Genomic DNA, 15,283 nt, shown 5'->3' on the forward strand with positions numbered 1-15,283 from the left:
TCTATGGACCGGAAAGGAAATCACACTACAAACTATCACCCTCAGGCACTTAAGGAAATCAGGAATGTCATGGATATATTGGAATTAGTGGATATATGGAGACTTAAATACCCTGACTTAGTGAGATATACATGGCGGATGCTTAATCAAGCTAGTCGCCTTGACTACTTTCTTATATCATTCTCTCTGGCACCAAAAGTTAAAAAGTGGGGACAGAATGCGGTCGGACCATCACATAATTGGCATATGTATTACTCTTACAGAATTTCCACGTGGGCGAGGATATTGGAAATTTAATCAAAGCCTACTAAATGATAAATTGTTTAGAACTAGGACAGAAGAATTTATAACTGACTTTTTTAGACATAACATAGGTACAGCAGATCCCCATATTGTATGGGACACTTTTAAGTGTGGTTGTGTGGGGGTAAGGGCTGAATGCAATTCAGCCCTTACCCCCATGCAATTCAGTACTTATCTATAAATCAAAAGCAATTTAGATCAAAAGAGTCCATATTAACAAAGGAAATTGAAGGACTAACAGTACAGTTAGATAACAATAAAAACGGTACCATAGAGGCACAGAATAAGTTAGAGGAAAAACAAAAAGAAATGGAGGAATTTATTCAAGAAAGATCCAGTGTAATATATTATAAAAATAAAGCGAACTGGATGGAATATGGGGAAAAATGCACCAAATTCTTTTTCAATCTTCAATATAGAAATGCTACCAAAAAAAACGTATTAAAACTTGTTACAAATGATGGAGTCACGCATGATTCACCAAATGATATTTTGAAAGAGGAAGTAAAGTACTTTAAGAATATGTTTTCGTTTCAGGCTCCTCCATCTCCACTAACTGAAACTAATTGTATGGATTTTTTTCCTAATAATAATGTAAAATTAACATCTGTACAGAAAGACTCATGTGAAGGCCTAATTACAGAGGAGGAACTACTTGATGCAATTGGGGCCTTTAAGGATGGGAAAACTCCAGGACTGGATGGCATACCAGTGGAAGTATACCATTTTTTTTTTGATATACTCAAAGGACCATTATTAGCTTGTTTTAACCACTCCTATATAAATGATAGATTATCAGACACGCAACAAGGTGTGATATAGAAGGTGTGATATCATTATTACTGAAACAGGACCCAAGTGGTATATATAAAGATCCAGTCCATTTAAAAAATTGGAGACCTCTTACACTTCAGTGTTGTGATGCAAAAATCCTAGCAAAATGCTTGGCGCATAGAATAAAAAAAGTTTTGTCAGATATTATTCATCCTAATCAGACAGGTTTTTTACATGGACGATACATTGGAGATAATATAAGGCAAGTACTGGAAACAATAGAACACTATGAAATATCGGGGACACCAGGCCTGGTTTTCATAGCTGATTTTGAAAAGGCTTTTGATAAAGTACGACTGGAGTTTATATATAAATGCTTAGAATATTTCAATTTTGGGGAATCTCTTATAAAATGGGTTAAAATTATGTATAGTAACCCTAGGTGTAAAATAGTAAATAATGGCTACATCTCAGAAAGTTTTAAACTATCTACAGGAGTTAAACAAGGTTGTCCACTATCGGCATATCTATTTATTATTGCCATCGAAATGTTAGCTGTTAAAATTAGATCAAACATTAATATTAAGGGATTAGAAATCCAGGGCCTAAAAACTAAGGTGTCATTGTACGCTGATGATTCATGTTTTCTTTTAAAACCACAACTAGAGTCTCTCCACGGCCTCTTAGAGGATCTAGATACATTTGCTATCCTCTCTGGTTTAAAACCAAATTATGATAAATGTACCATATTACGTATTGGATCACTAAAAAATACACATTTTACATTGCCATGTAGTTTACCAATTAAATGGTCTGACGGAGATGTGGACATACTCGGTATACAAATCCCAAAAGAAAGAAATGATCTCACTCCAATAAATTTTTATAGAAAGTTAGCAAAAATAGATAAGATCTTGCTACCATGGAAAGTAAAATACCTGTCTATTTGTGGGAAAATCACCCTGATTAACTCTTTAATCATATCACAGTTTACCTATTTGCTTATGGTTTTGCCTACACCCAGTGACCTGCTTTTTAAATTATATGAACAAAAAATATTCAATTTTATTTGGAACGGCAAGCCAGATAAAATTAAAAGGGCCTATTTATATAATGAATATGAATTCGGAGGGCAGAAATGATTAAATATTAACCTGTTTGGCGTGCAAGCCCGACGTCGGTACACTTATGACAACAGCCACTCAAGTGCAGGGCGCGAAATTCAAAAGATATTTTTTTTTAAATATTTAACTTTCACACATTAACAAATCCAAGACACCAGATGAAAGGTACACATCTTGTGAATCAAGCCAACATGTCCGATTTTTAAAACGTTTTACAGGGAAGACACAATATGTAAATCTATTAGCTAACCACGTTAGCAAAAGACACCACTATTTTTACTCCATCAGTTTTTACTACATCAGTAGCTATCACAAATTCGACCAAATAAAGATATAAATAGCCACTAACCAAGAAACAACTTCATCAGATGACAGTCTGATAACATATTTATTGTATAGCATATGTTTTGTTAGAAAAATGTGCATATTTCAGGTATAAATCATAGTTTACAGCTACAGTCAGAAATTGCACCGAAAGCAGACAGAAAAATTACAGACACCAACGCCAAATAACTAAATACTCATCATAAAACATTTCTGAAAAATACATAGTGTACAGCAATTGAAAGACAGGCATCTTGTGATTCCAGACAATATTTCCGATTTATCAAGTGTTTTACAGCGAAAACACAATATAGCGTTATATTAGCTTAGCACAATAGCAAACATAACAACAGCATTGATTCAAGGCAAAAATAGCTATAACGTATAAACCACCAAAATATATTAATTGTTTCACTAACCTTCTCAGAATTCTTCAGATGACAGTCCTGTAGCATCATATTACACAATGCATATAGAATTTGTTCGAAAATGTGCATATTTAGCGGCACAAATTGTGCTTAGACAATGAGAACATTGTCCATAACGTCAAGCAATCTGTCCGGCGCCATCTTGTAAAGGCACCTTTTCTTATCGAATACTATTCAGAAACTTGACAAAAAAAATACAGGTTGGACAGCAATTGAAAGACAAATTAGTTCTTAATGCAATTGCTGAATGACATTTTTAAAATTAACCTTACTGCGCAATACAGGCTGCGATAACGCAAGGCTACACTGCAGGAAATGGCGTCTTATGTATTTGACATTTTTCAACAGAACAATGAATTATCAGCATAAATAGTTCCTACTTTTAGATGAACTCCCATCAGAATCTTGGGAAATGTGTCCTTTGTCCAAAAGAATCGTTGCTAGGTTGGAGAACGTTGTCTTCAACCTTGAAATTAGCAATAAACAATAGCCATGTGGGCCAGAGATACCCAACTTCCTAAAACGTCATGAAAATAAATACCCGAAAATCGCAATATACTGACATAAACTGATATAATTCGGTTTAAAATAACAACATTACGATGTCTTCAACACCTATATCGAATAAAAACAGAGCCGGATATATCTAGGAACTAATACGGGAGCTTCTAAAATGACATGCCAAGACCCTTCCTGCGTCAGAGCGAAGAGTGGAAAGATGGGACACTTCGGTTCCAAGTAATTTATAACCTTTGGGACCTACGTAGAAACTTCATTTCAACTCTCCCTATTCGCTGACACCCAGTGGAAGGCGTATGCAGTGCATCTCAACCAATGGAGGACAGACAAATTAAGACACAGGTCTCAGAACAGCCAGCAAAATTCTGCATTCTGACATACACATAGGAAAATTGCTCTAAGTCCAGTTCTGTTTCACCCACAGATATAATTCAAACGGTTTTAGAAACTAGAGAGTGTTTTCTATCCAATAGTAATAATAATATGCATATTGTACGAGCAAGAATTGAGTACGAGGCCTTTTTGAAATGGGCACCTTTTATCTGGCTACTCAATACTGCCCCTTGAGCCCAAAGAGGTTAAAGCATTAGACCTCTCACTAAAGGCATCAGTCATACAAAAGTTATACTTAAATCCAAACTGGTTCTCTAGTAGATTGGTACAAATGTCTCATCCTATGTTCAAGAAGGGCCTTTTTCCCTTTATTCAGATTACACCTGCTCACTTTCGGTTGTTTGAAAAGGAAATAATCTCCAAAATATCTTTATTTTTTAAACAAGCCTTAGAAAGTTGGTTGCAATTTCAGTTTAATCCACCTGAAAGGACGGAAAAAATAGTACAACAAATCTTGTGGTTAAATTCAAATATAGTAATTGATAAAAAAACTGTATTTATCGAAGAAATGTTAAAAAAATGTATCATTTTTGTGAATGATATCATAAATAGGACTAGTGGAGTAATGTCACACATGCAGCTAACACAGACATATGGAAATGTCTGCTCTACCCAAAATTACAACCAATTATTTGCAGCATTACCACAAAAATGGAAGAGGCAAGTAGAAGGGGGAAAAAGTAAGGAACTTGTATGTTGGCCCTATATTAAAGAACATAAATGGGTAAAGGAAAGTGTGATAAATAAAAACATATACCAATTTAATTTAAGGACTAAAAAACTGACAGCTGTGCCATATAAATTGCAAAATAGTTGGGAAGAGATTTTCGATGTACCCATTCCATGGCACATGGTTTATGAATTGATACGCAAAACAACGCCGGATTCAAAACTTCGAATTTTTCAATTTAAATTACTGTACAAAATTCTTGCAACTAATAGAATGTTATATATATGGGGGATACAATCTTCCCAGCTCTGCAGATTCTGCTGTGAGGAGGCAGAGTCATTAGATCATTTATTTTGGTATTGTCCGTATGTAGCTCGTTTTTGGTCACAGGTCCAGGAATGGCTGAAGAATTGCAACATTTGTGTAGAACTAACGCTACAGATAGCAATACTGGGGGATTTGAAAAGCCATAGTCAATCAATCAATAATATAATAATTATTTTAGCAAAAATGTTTATTTTTAATTTACAATCCGTGGAAGCTATGAGAATAGGAAGATTCAAATCTTTTGTGAAGCATCACAGCACAGTTGAAAAATATATGGCAAATAAAAATCTGAAATGGATGATGTTGGAAGATAGATGGGAAGGGTTGAGTGGAGCTGAAGGGTGGGACTAATAACAAGATAAACAATGTAGGGCATACGGGATCTGTGAAATGTGTATAGGTGCGGAGCTTTTGTGAAATAGCACAGTTACAAGTGGAAATCAAACGGGATGGACAACAGAAATAGAGGAAGGACTAAGAACAAACAAGAGAGAACTATTATAAAGTAGACTGTGTCTGTAATGTGTGTATAAGATGTATAAATTGAAGGTAAAAACAGAAATGTTTATCAGTTTACTCCAATTTGGGGATCGGTGGTAGGGTTTGCGGGGAATAATAATAAAGGTATACTCTTTAAAAAAAGTATGTATGTCTATATAGGTATGTGTATGTATATATGTGTATATGTATGCATACGTGTATGGATATATATATTTACCCCCCAAAATATGGGGGATTGGAAATGATGCAGACAATTACATTGGAAGCAACATTCTTTCCGCAATATTAAGCTGATCCACCCCTAGGGGGGAAAACCCCCCCCCACAATGATATAGTGTGTCAAGGACATTCAGAGACTTCAAACAGTCGTTTTCCTGTTTGAAGGTGAACCTTTGCCCCAGTCTGAGGTCCTGAGCGCTCTGGAGAAAGTTTTCAACAAGGATATGTGTGTATTTTGCTCCGTTCATATTTCTCTCGATCCTGACTAGTCTCCCAGTCCTTGTCGCTAAAAACAATCCCCACAGCATGATGCTGCCACCACAATGCTTCACCGTAGGAATGGTTCCAGGCATTCAGGTCAAAGAGTTCAATCTTGGTTTCATCAGACCAGAGAATCTTGTTTCTTATGTTGAGTGACCAACGTTCTTGGTCACCTTCCTGACTTAGGCCCTTCTCCCCCGATTGCTCAGTTTGGCTGGGCGGTGGTTCCAAACTTCTTCCATTTAAGAATGATTGAGGCCACTGTGTTCTTGGGGAACTTCAATGCTGCAGACATTTTTTGATGATCTTCCCTAGATCTGTGCCTAAACACAATCCTGTCTCGGATTTCTACGGACAATTCCTTCGACCTCATGGCTTGGTTTTTGCTCTGAAATGCACTGCAACTGTGGGAACTTATATAGACAGGTGTGTGCCTGTCCAAATCATGTAAAATCAATTGAATTTACCACAGGTGGACTCCAATCAAGTTGTAGAAACATCTCAAGGATGCTCAATGGAAACAGGATGCACCTGAGTTCAATATCGAGCCTCAAAGCAAAGGGTCTTTTACTGTTTTCGCTTTGTCATTATGGGGTATTGTGTGTAGATTGATGATTATTGAATCAATTTTAGAATAAGGCTGTAACATATAACAAATGTGGAAAAAGTCAAGGGGTCTGAATACTTTCCGAATGCGCTGTATATGTTTCAAATCACCCCAGATTTGTTTTTTTACAGTGTATGGCCTAGGCTTGTATCACAGCTGTCTCTATATCTTCCCCTTAAAACTTTATTTGTAAATTTATACGATAGACATTGATTTTGCATTTTCCTATCATGTATTCTAGTTTTTGATATCCTACAGAAAGGATTTGAAGCTAAGGCATGGTTTTTAATACATTTTTGGGTGAAAGGAAAAATTTGATTTTCCTATGTGTCTGAGTGAGATGCTCTGCAGGCAGCTTTGATTGATGGGTCTTTTTAGGTGGGTGGGTGTGCGTGTATGAGTTTGCTAATTCTTTCTATGTCCATTCAGAGAGTTTCCTAAAATGACCCTGTCTGGACTTCATCGCTTTAATCAGATTAAAAAAAACTGTAGGCAGCAAGCTTCATGAGGGTCGAGGAATTACGACAGGACTGGTGCCAGTTTTGCATTTCCTCTCTTATTAAATGGCGTGAAAGAATGGAACATGGCCAAGCTCCTTTCATGATTCATCCTTTAGGATAAGTATTGTAATATTTTCAATAGCATTTTATTTTTCCAGTAGGCTTAGTATATGATTTTTATGTCATTACTGCTTCCGCTCTAGCCACTTTGAACAACATAGCCCATTGCCGCTGAGAATGACCACAGCATCCTCAAATTTTTTAAAATGTTATTTTAGGTGGGAGGCGAACTCTGACCTTGCTGGGGTTCAGAGAAACTCCGCTACGCAAGTGATGCTGTGGTAATAATTACATAACCAACGTTCTAGTAATAGTCAGTTCTGAATTGGGGTTATGTCACAAATACGACACAAATACAGTATCTATCAGGTAAGCTATAACCACTTAATCAATCGATTCAAGTTGGAATTTCAGCAAAATAATAATGAAGACCTTGATTTGACAAGGGAGAAAGACCTGACCTTCAGAAAGTACTCACACCCCTTGCCTTTGTCCACATTTTGTTGTGTTATAAAGTGTGATTAAAATTTATTTAATTGTCATTTGTTGTCAATTATCTATACAACATATTCTGTAATGTCAAAGTGGAAGAAAAATTCTAACATCTAAAAAATATATATCTGGACTTTACAAGGTGTCGAATGCGTTCCACAGGGATGCTGGCCCATATTGACTCCAATGCTTCCCACAGTTGTGTCAAGTTGGCTGGATGCCCTTTGGGTGGTGGACCATATTTGATACACACGGGAAACTGTTGAGCATGAAAAACCCAGCAGTGTTGCCATTCTTGACACAAACCGGTGCGCCTGGAACCTACTACATAATAAATATAAATATATAAATACTACCATACCCCGTTCAAAGGCACTTACATTGCCCATTCACCCTCTGAATGGCACACATACACAATCCATACCTCAGTCGTCTCAAGCCTTAAAAATCCTTCTTTAACCTGTCTCCTCCCCTTCATCTACACTGATTGAAGAGAATTTAACTAGCGACATCAATAAGGAATCATAGCTTTCAGCTGGATTCACTTGGTCAGTCTATGTCATGGAAAGAGCAGGTGTTCTTAATGTTATGTATACTCAGTGTATCTTGATTAGATAAGTATTCAACCCCCTGAGTCAATACATGTCTTTCTGGATAAATCTCTAAGAGCTTTCCACACATGGATTGTGCAATATTTGCTATTATTCTTTTCAAAATTATTCTAGCTCTGTCAAATTGGTTATTGATCATTGCTAGACAACCATTTCAGGTCTTGCCATGGAATTTCCAGTAGATGTAACTCAAAAGTGTAACACGGCCACTCAGGAACATTCACTGTCATCTTGATAAGCAACGCATTGTGTTATAGGTTATTGTCCTGCTAAAAGGTGAATTCATCTCTGTGTCTGGTGGAAAGCAGACTGAACCAGGTTTTCCTGTAGGATTTTGCCTGTGCTTCGCTCCATTCCATTCATTTTTATCCTAAAACTCCCTATACTCCTTGCCATGAGCAGTTTCCGTTCCTCTCTGGCAACTTAGGAAGAAGTTAGGAAGAACGCCTGTATCTTTGTAGTGAATGGGTGTATTGATACACTTTCCAAAGCGAATGGGTGTATTGATACACTTTCCACTGTGCTCAAAGGGATATTCAGTGTCTGCTTTTTAATTTTTTAAAACATTTTAAATGTATTTTTTACCCATATGTGAACTTTGCAAGGCATTGGAAAACCTCCCTGGTCTTTGTGATTGAATCTGTACTTGAAATTCACTACTCCACTGAGGGACCTGACAGTATGTGAGAGGTATAGAAATGGGGTAGTCATTCAGAAATCCACTATTATTGCACACAGAGTGAGTCCATGCAATTTATTATGTGACTTGTTAAGCACATTGTTACTCCTGAACTTATTTAGGCTTACCATAACAAAGGAGTTGAATACTTATTGATTCAAGACATTTCAGCCTTTCATTTTTAATGAATATGTACACATTTCTTAATAGATTTTATTCCACTTTTACAAGATGGTAGATTAGTGACACAAAATCTCAATTTAATCCATTGTAAATTCAACCTGTAACACAACAACATTTTGAAAAAGTCAAGGGGTGTGAATACTTTCTGAAGGCACGTTGCTGCATTTTGGGGTATTTTATTCCTCGTGTTATTGTTTTTATCTTTCTTATTTTAACTCTGCATTGTTGGGAAGGTCTTGTAAGTAATCATTTCACGGTAGGGACCTGTTCAGCTGTTGTATTCCACTAGGGACATGTTCACCTGTTGTATTCAGCGCATGTGACCAATAAAATGTGACTTGATTTGATAAACCACTGCGCTGTCATTCTCTGGGCATACAGACAGACAGACAGAGAGACAGTGAGGTCCAGAGAGTGTTCTTGCCCCGTGTCCCCTGGCTTGACCCCCCCCCCACCATTGCTTCGCCCTCCACCATTCCCTCCCCCATGTCACTTCCTCCCCTCCTCCATCTCTCCCCTTGTCACTCCCTCCTCTGCCATCCTCCATCTCTCCCCGTGTCACTCCCTCCCCTCCTCTGCCCTCCTTCATCTCTCCCAGTGTCACTCCTTCCCCTCCTCTGCCCTCCTCCATCTCTCCCTGTGTCACTCCCTCGCCTCCTCTGCCCTCCTCCATCTCTCCCCGTGTCACTCCCTCCCCTTCTCTGCCCTCCTCCATCTCTCGCCGTGTCACTCCCTCTCCTCCTCTGCCCTCCTCCATCTCTCCCCATGTCACTCCCTCCCATTCTCAATGTCTCCCTTTGTCATTCCCTCCCTTGTGCAATTGTTTGGAGAGGTCAGCTCCGTATGTTTGTTATGAGGGCCATCATGTGAAACTGTGTGTGTAGGATTACACCCTGTTGCCCATCTTAACCCTGGGTGTAGTGGTTACCACCCACCTTGGCTACACCAAGCTTGTTTTTTAAAGGAACGTTTCCCCAGAAAATGACTGATTGGGAGATAGGCCTGCAACATTTGGTGTTCGTAATTGGTGAAACTAAACAGAGATCCATAGATGGTGTGTATAAATGACATATGTTAATATTGTATATTCAATGGATATGCATTCTTATATTTGATATGAGACTATTAAAACCTTTTCTCAATAGGGGGGCGCTGTTTTCACTTTGTAAAAAATCGTGCCCAAATTAAACTGCCTTGTACTCTATTCTTGCTCGTACAATATGCATATTATTATTACTATTGGATAGAAAACACTCTCAAGTTTCTAAAACCGTTTGAATTATATCTGTGAGTAAAACAGAACTCATTTTGCAGCAAACTTCCTGTTAGGAAGTGAAAAATCTGAAATCGAGGCTCTGTTCCAGGGCCTTCCTATTAATTTGCCTGAAATCTATGGATATACATGCACGTCATACACCTTCCACTAGATGTCAACAGGCAGTGGGAGGTGGAATGGGGTGTCTAGCTTGATCTGAGTTCGAACAAGAGCTTTTGGAATGACGTGTCTGGAAATTTCATTGTCTTCGAAGGCGCGAGAAGGAACCCCAGATTGCCTTCTGAAAAGCTTTCGGTATACACGGTAGATATCTCCGGCTCTGATTTTATTTGATAGATGTGATACAAACATCATAAAGTAGTTTTTTTCAACCGAGTTGTATCAGTTTATTGAACGTTTATTGCGAGTTTTGGAATTTTATTTTCATTGCGTCAGGTGAAGTTGGGCACGTTTGCGCCACATGGCTAGCTATGGTTGCTAATTCGACAGGAGAAGAGGACATTCTAAAACCAAACAACGATTATTCTGGACCAAGGACTCCTTGTACAAGATTCTGATGGAAGCTCAGCAAAAGTAGGAACCATTTATGATGTTATTTCGTATTTCTTGTCACGCCCTGGCCTTATTATTCTTTGTTTTCTTGATTATTTTAGTTAGGTCAGGGTGTGACATGGGTAATGTTTATGTTTTGTTGGTTTTGGATGTTTATTTGGTAAAGGGGTTATGGGGTGTAAAATATGGTTTTGTGTTTAGTGTAGAGGTCTAGCGTTGTCTATGTTGGTGAGTGATCTAGAAGAGTCTATGGTTACCTGAATGAGTTCCCAATTAGAGACAGCTGATGTCGGTTGTCTCTGATTGGGAGCCTTATTTAGGGTAGCCATAGGCTCTCATTAATTGTGGGTAATTGTCTATGTCAGAACGTTTGTAGCCTGTCTGTCTATGCACAACGTTTGTAGCTTCACGGTCGTTTTGTTATTTTGTATAGTTTGTATTAAGTGTTCGTATTTCATTTAAATAAATTCATTATGACTGCATACCTTGACGCGTATTGGTCCGACCCATGCTTCTCCTCTTCAGAAGAAGAGGAGGAGAACGATCGTGACAGAATTACCCACCATAGGACCAAGCGGCATGGAAGGCGGCAACAGGACCTACCCACAAAGGATTTCTGGACATGGGAGGAGATACTGGATGGTAAGGGGCCGTGGGATCAACCTGGAGAATATCGCCTCCCTCGTGAAGAGCTGGAGGCAGCGAAAGCCGAGAGGAGGCGATATGAGGAGGCAGCACGGAGACAAGGCTGGAAGCCCGTGAGTACAACCCAAAAATTTCTTGGGGGGGGCCTTAAAGGGAGTGTGGCGAAGTCAGGTAGGAAACCTGCGCCTACTCCCTGTACTTACCGTGGAGAGCGAGAGTACGGGCAGACACCGTGTTACGCAGTAGAGCGCACGGTGTCTCCTGTACGCGTGCATAGCCCGGTTCGGTACATTGCAGCTCCACGTATCGGCCGGGCTAGACTGAGCGTTGAGCCATATGTCATGAAGCCGGCCCAACGCATCTGGTCACCAGTGCGTCTCCTCGGGCCGGCGTACATGGCACCAGCCTTACGCATGGTGTCCCCGGTTCGCCTACATAGGCCGGTGCGGGTTATTCCACCTCCCCGCACTGGTCAGGCGACGGGGAGCATAGAACCAGGTAAGGTTGGGCAGGCTCGGCGTTCAAGGGAGCCAGTACGCCTGCACGGTCCGGTATTTCCGGCGCCACCTCCCCGCCCCAACCCAGTACCACCAGTGCCTCCTCCACGCACTAGCTATATGGTGCGTGTCTCCAGCCCTTTACCACCAGTGTCTAAACCACGCACCAAGCCTCCTGTGTGTCCCCAGAGTCCTGTGCGTCCTGTTGCTGCTCCCCGCACTAGCCCTGAGATGCGTGTCCCCAGCCCGGTGCCACCAGTCCCGGCACCACGCACCAGGCCTACAGTGCGCCTCAGCCGGCAGGAGTCTGCCGTCTGCACAGCGTTGACTGAACTGCTCGTCTCCCCAGCGCCATCTGAGCCATCCGTCTCCCCAGCTAGCCATGAGCAGCCAGATCCGTCAGCTAGCCATGAGCAGCCAGATCCGTCAGCTAGCCATGAGCAGCCAGATCCATCAGCTAGCCATGAGCAGCCAGATCCGTCGGCTAGCCATGAGCAGCCAGATCCGTCAGCTAGCCATGAGCAGCCAGATCCGTCAGCCAGCCATGAGCAGCCAGATCCGTCAGCCAGCCATGAGCAGCCAGATCCGTCAGCTAGCCATGAGCAGCCAGATCCGTCAGCTAGCCATGAGCAGCCAGATCCGTCAGCTAGCCATGAGCAGCCAGATCCGTCAGCTAGCCATGAGCAGCCAGATCCGTCAGCTAGCCATGAGCAGCCAGATCCGTCAGCTAGCCATGAGCAGCCAGATCCGTCAGCTAGCCATGAGCAGCCAGATCCGTCAGCTAGCCATGAGCAGCCAGATCCGTCAGCCAGCCATGAGCAGCCAGATCAGTTAGCCAGCCATGAGCAGCCAGATCCGTTAGCCAGCCATGAGCAGCCAGATCTGTCAGCCAGCCATGGGCCGTCCCTCAGTCCGGAGCTGCAGTCCCTCAGTCCGGAGCTGCAGTCCCTCAGTCCGGAGCTGCCATTCCTCAGTCCGGAGCTGCCCCTTACCCTGGTGCTGCCCCTTACCCTGGTGCTGCCCCTTACCCTGGTGCTGCCCCTTACCCTGGTGCTGCCCCTTACCCTGGTACTGCCCCTTATCCTGGTACTGCCCCTGACCCTGGTACTGCCTCTTACCCTGGTACTGGTCCTTAGTTCGGAGCTGTCCCTTAGTCCGGAACTCCCCCTTAATGCAATGGGGTTAATGTGGAGGGGGGTCGTTTGGAGGAGGCCTAGGAGGTGGTTAGGTACTGTGGTGACGTGGGGACTACGACCAGAGCCGGAGCCGCCACCGTGGAGGGGAGCCCACCCAGACCCTCCCCTAGACTGTGTATGGTGCGCCCGGAGTTCGCGCCTCAAGGGGGGGGTTATGTCACGCCCTGGCCTTATTATTCTTTGTTTTCTTGATTATTTTAGTTAGGTCAGGGTGTGACATGGGTAATGTTTATGTTTTGTTGGTTTTGGATGTTTATTTGGTAAAGGGGTTATGGGGTGTAAAATATGGTTTTGTGTTTAGTGTAGAGGTCTAGCGTTGTCTATGTTGGTGAGTGATCTAGAAGAGTCTATGGTTACCTGAATGAGTTCCCAATTAGAGACAGCTGATGTCGGTTGTCTCTGATTGGGAGCCTTATTTAGGGTAGCCATAGGCTCTCATTAATTGTGGGTAATTGTCTATGTCAGAACGTTTGTAGCCTGTCTGTCTATGCACAACGTTTGTAGCTTCACGGTCGTTTTGTTATTTTGTATAGTTTGTATTAAGTGTTCGTATTTCATTTAAATAAATTCATTATGACTGCATACCTTGACGCGTATTGGTCCGACCCATGCTTCTCCTCTTCAGAAGAAGAGGAGGAGAACGATCGTGACATTTCTGTGGAAAATGTTTAGTTCTATTTTCCGCCCTTATTGCGGGCGCTGTCTCGCTATAACGTAAGCTGTTTGTTATGGTAAAGTTATTTTTTTAAATCTAACACGGCGATTGCATTAACTTCTTATGGCTGCAAGGGGCAGCATTGAGTAACCTGGAAAGAGGGGGCCATTTCAAACGGCCTCCTACTCAATTCTTGCTCGTACAATATGCATATTATCATTACTATTGGATAGAAAACACTCTCTAGTTTCTTAAACCGTTTGAATTATTTCTCTAAGTGAACCAGAACTCTTTCTGCAGCCCATTTCCTATCCGGAAGTGAGATTTCCAAAAGCGAGGTCTTTTTTCAAGAGCTTGTCTATAAAAGGGCATGTCACTTGGGACTATAGAAATACGTCATACACCTTCCCTTGGGTGTCATGCGGAAGTGAGAGCAGAAATGACTTGAATATCTCGTTCTGGGATTGAATACATCATCTTGGAGTGAGAGGTCCGCCATTATTTTTTTTTTCGAAGGCGCGAAGTTGGACCTGGAATTGCCTCCTGGAAAACCGTCGTTATAGGTGAATATGATCTCCGGCTTCGATTTTATTTGATACATGTCACAATATCATCCTAAAGTATGTTTTTTCAATATAGTTGAATTATATTATTGAAATTTATTCGGAACTTTAGACGTGATGCGTTGGAAGAATTTGTTCAAGAAGGAGAGGTTAGCGCCGCACGGCCAGTGTGCTTGCTAATTCAAGAGGGAAATAGTTCGTTCTGGATCCAAACAAAGACGGTTCTTGACAATGGACCCCTTTACAACATTCTGATGGAAGATCAACAAAGATAAGGACCCAATTTGGGATGCTATTTCATATATCTGTCGAACTGTGCTATCGCTACCGATTACTTGGAATCAATGCTGTTGTGTGTTAGCTATTGCAGTAAGCTAATATAACGATATATTGTGTTTTCGCTGTAAAACACTTAAAAAATCGAAATTATTGTCTGTATTCACAAGATCTTTGTCTTTCATTTTGCTATACACCATATATTTTTCTGAAATGTTTTATGATGAGTAATTAGGTAGTTGACGTTGGTGTCTGTATTTACTCTGGCTACTCTCGTGCTATTTCTGACTGTAGCTATGATGGTAGCATCAATGTAAAACTGATTTATAGCTCAAATATGCACATTTTTCGAACAAAACATAGATTTATTGTGTAACATGTTATAGGACTGTCATCTGAGGAAGTTGTTTCTAGGTTTGTTTGGTTGGATCTTGGTTAGTTAGGTTGGCTTTGTGCATGCTACCTGTGCTGTGAAAAATGTCTGTCCTCTTTTGTATTTGGTGGTGAACTAACATAAATATACGTGGTGTTTTTGCTGTAGAACATTTTAAAACTCGGACACGTTGACTGGATTCACAAGATGTTTATCTTTCAAATGCTGTATTGGACTTGTTAATGTGTGAAAGTTAAATATTTCCCAAAAATATT

The sequence above is a fragment of the Salvelinus fontinalis genome, chromosome 2 (genome assembly GCF_029448725.1).
Source record: "Salvelinus fontinalis isolate EN_2023a chromosome 2, ASM2944872v1, whole genome shotgun sequence".
In the NCBI taxonomy this organism is placed as follows: domain Eukaryota; kingdom Metazoa; phylum Chordata; class Actinopteri; order Salmoniformes; family Salmonidae; genus Salvelinus; species Salvelinus fontinalis.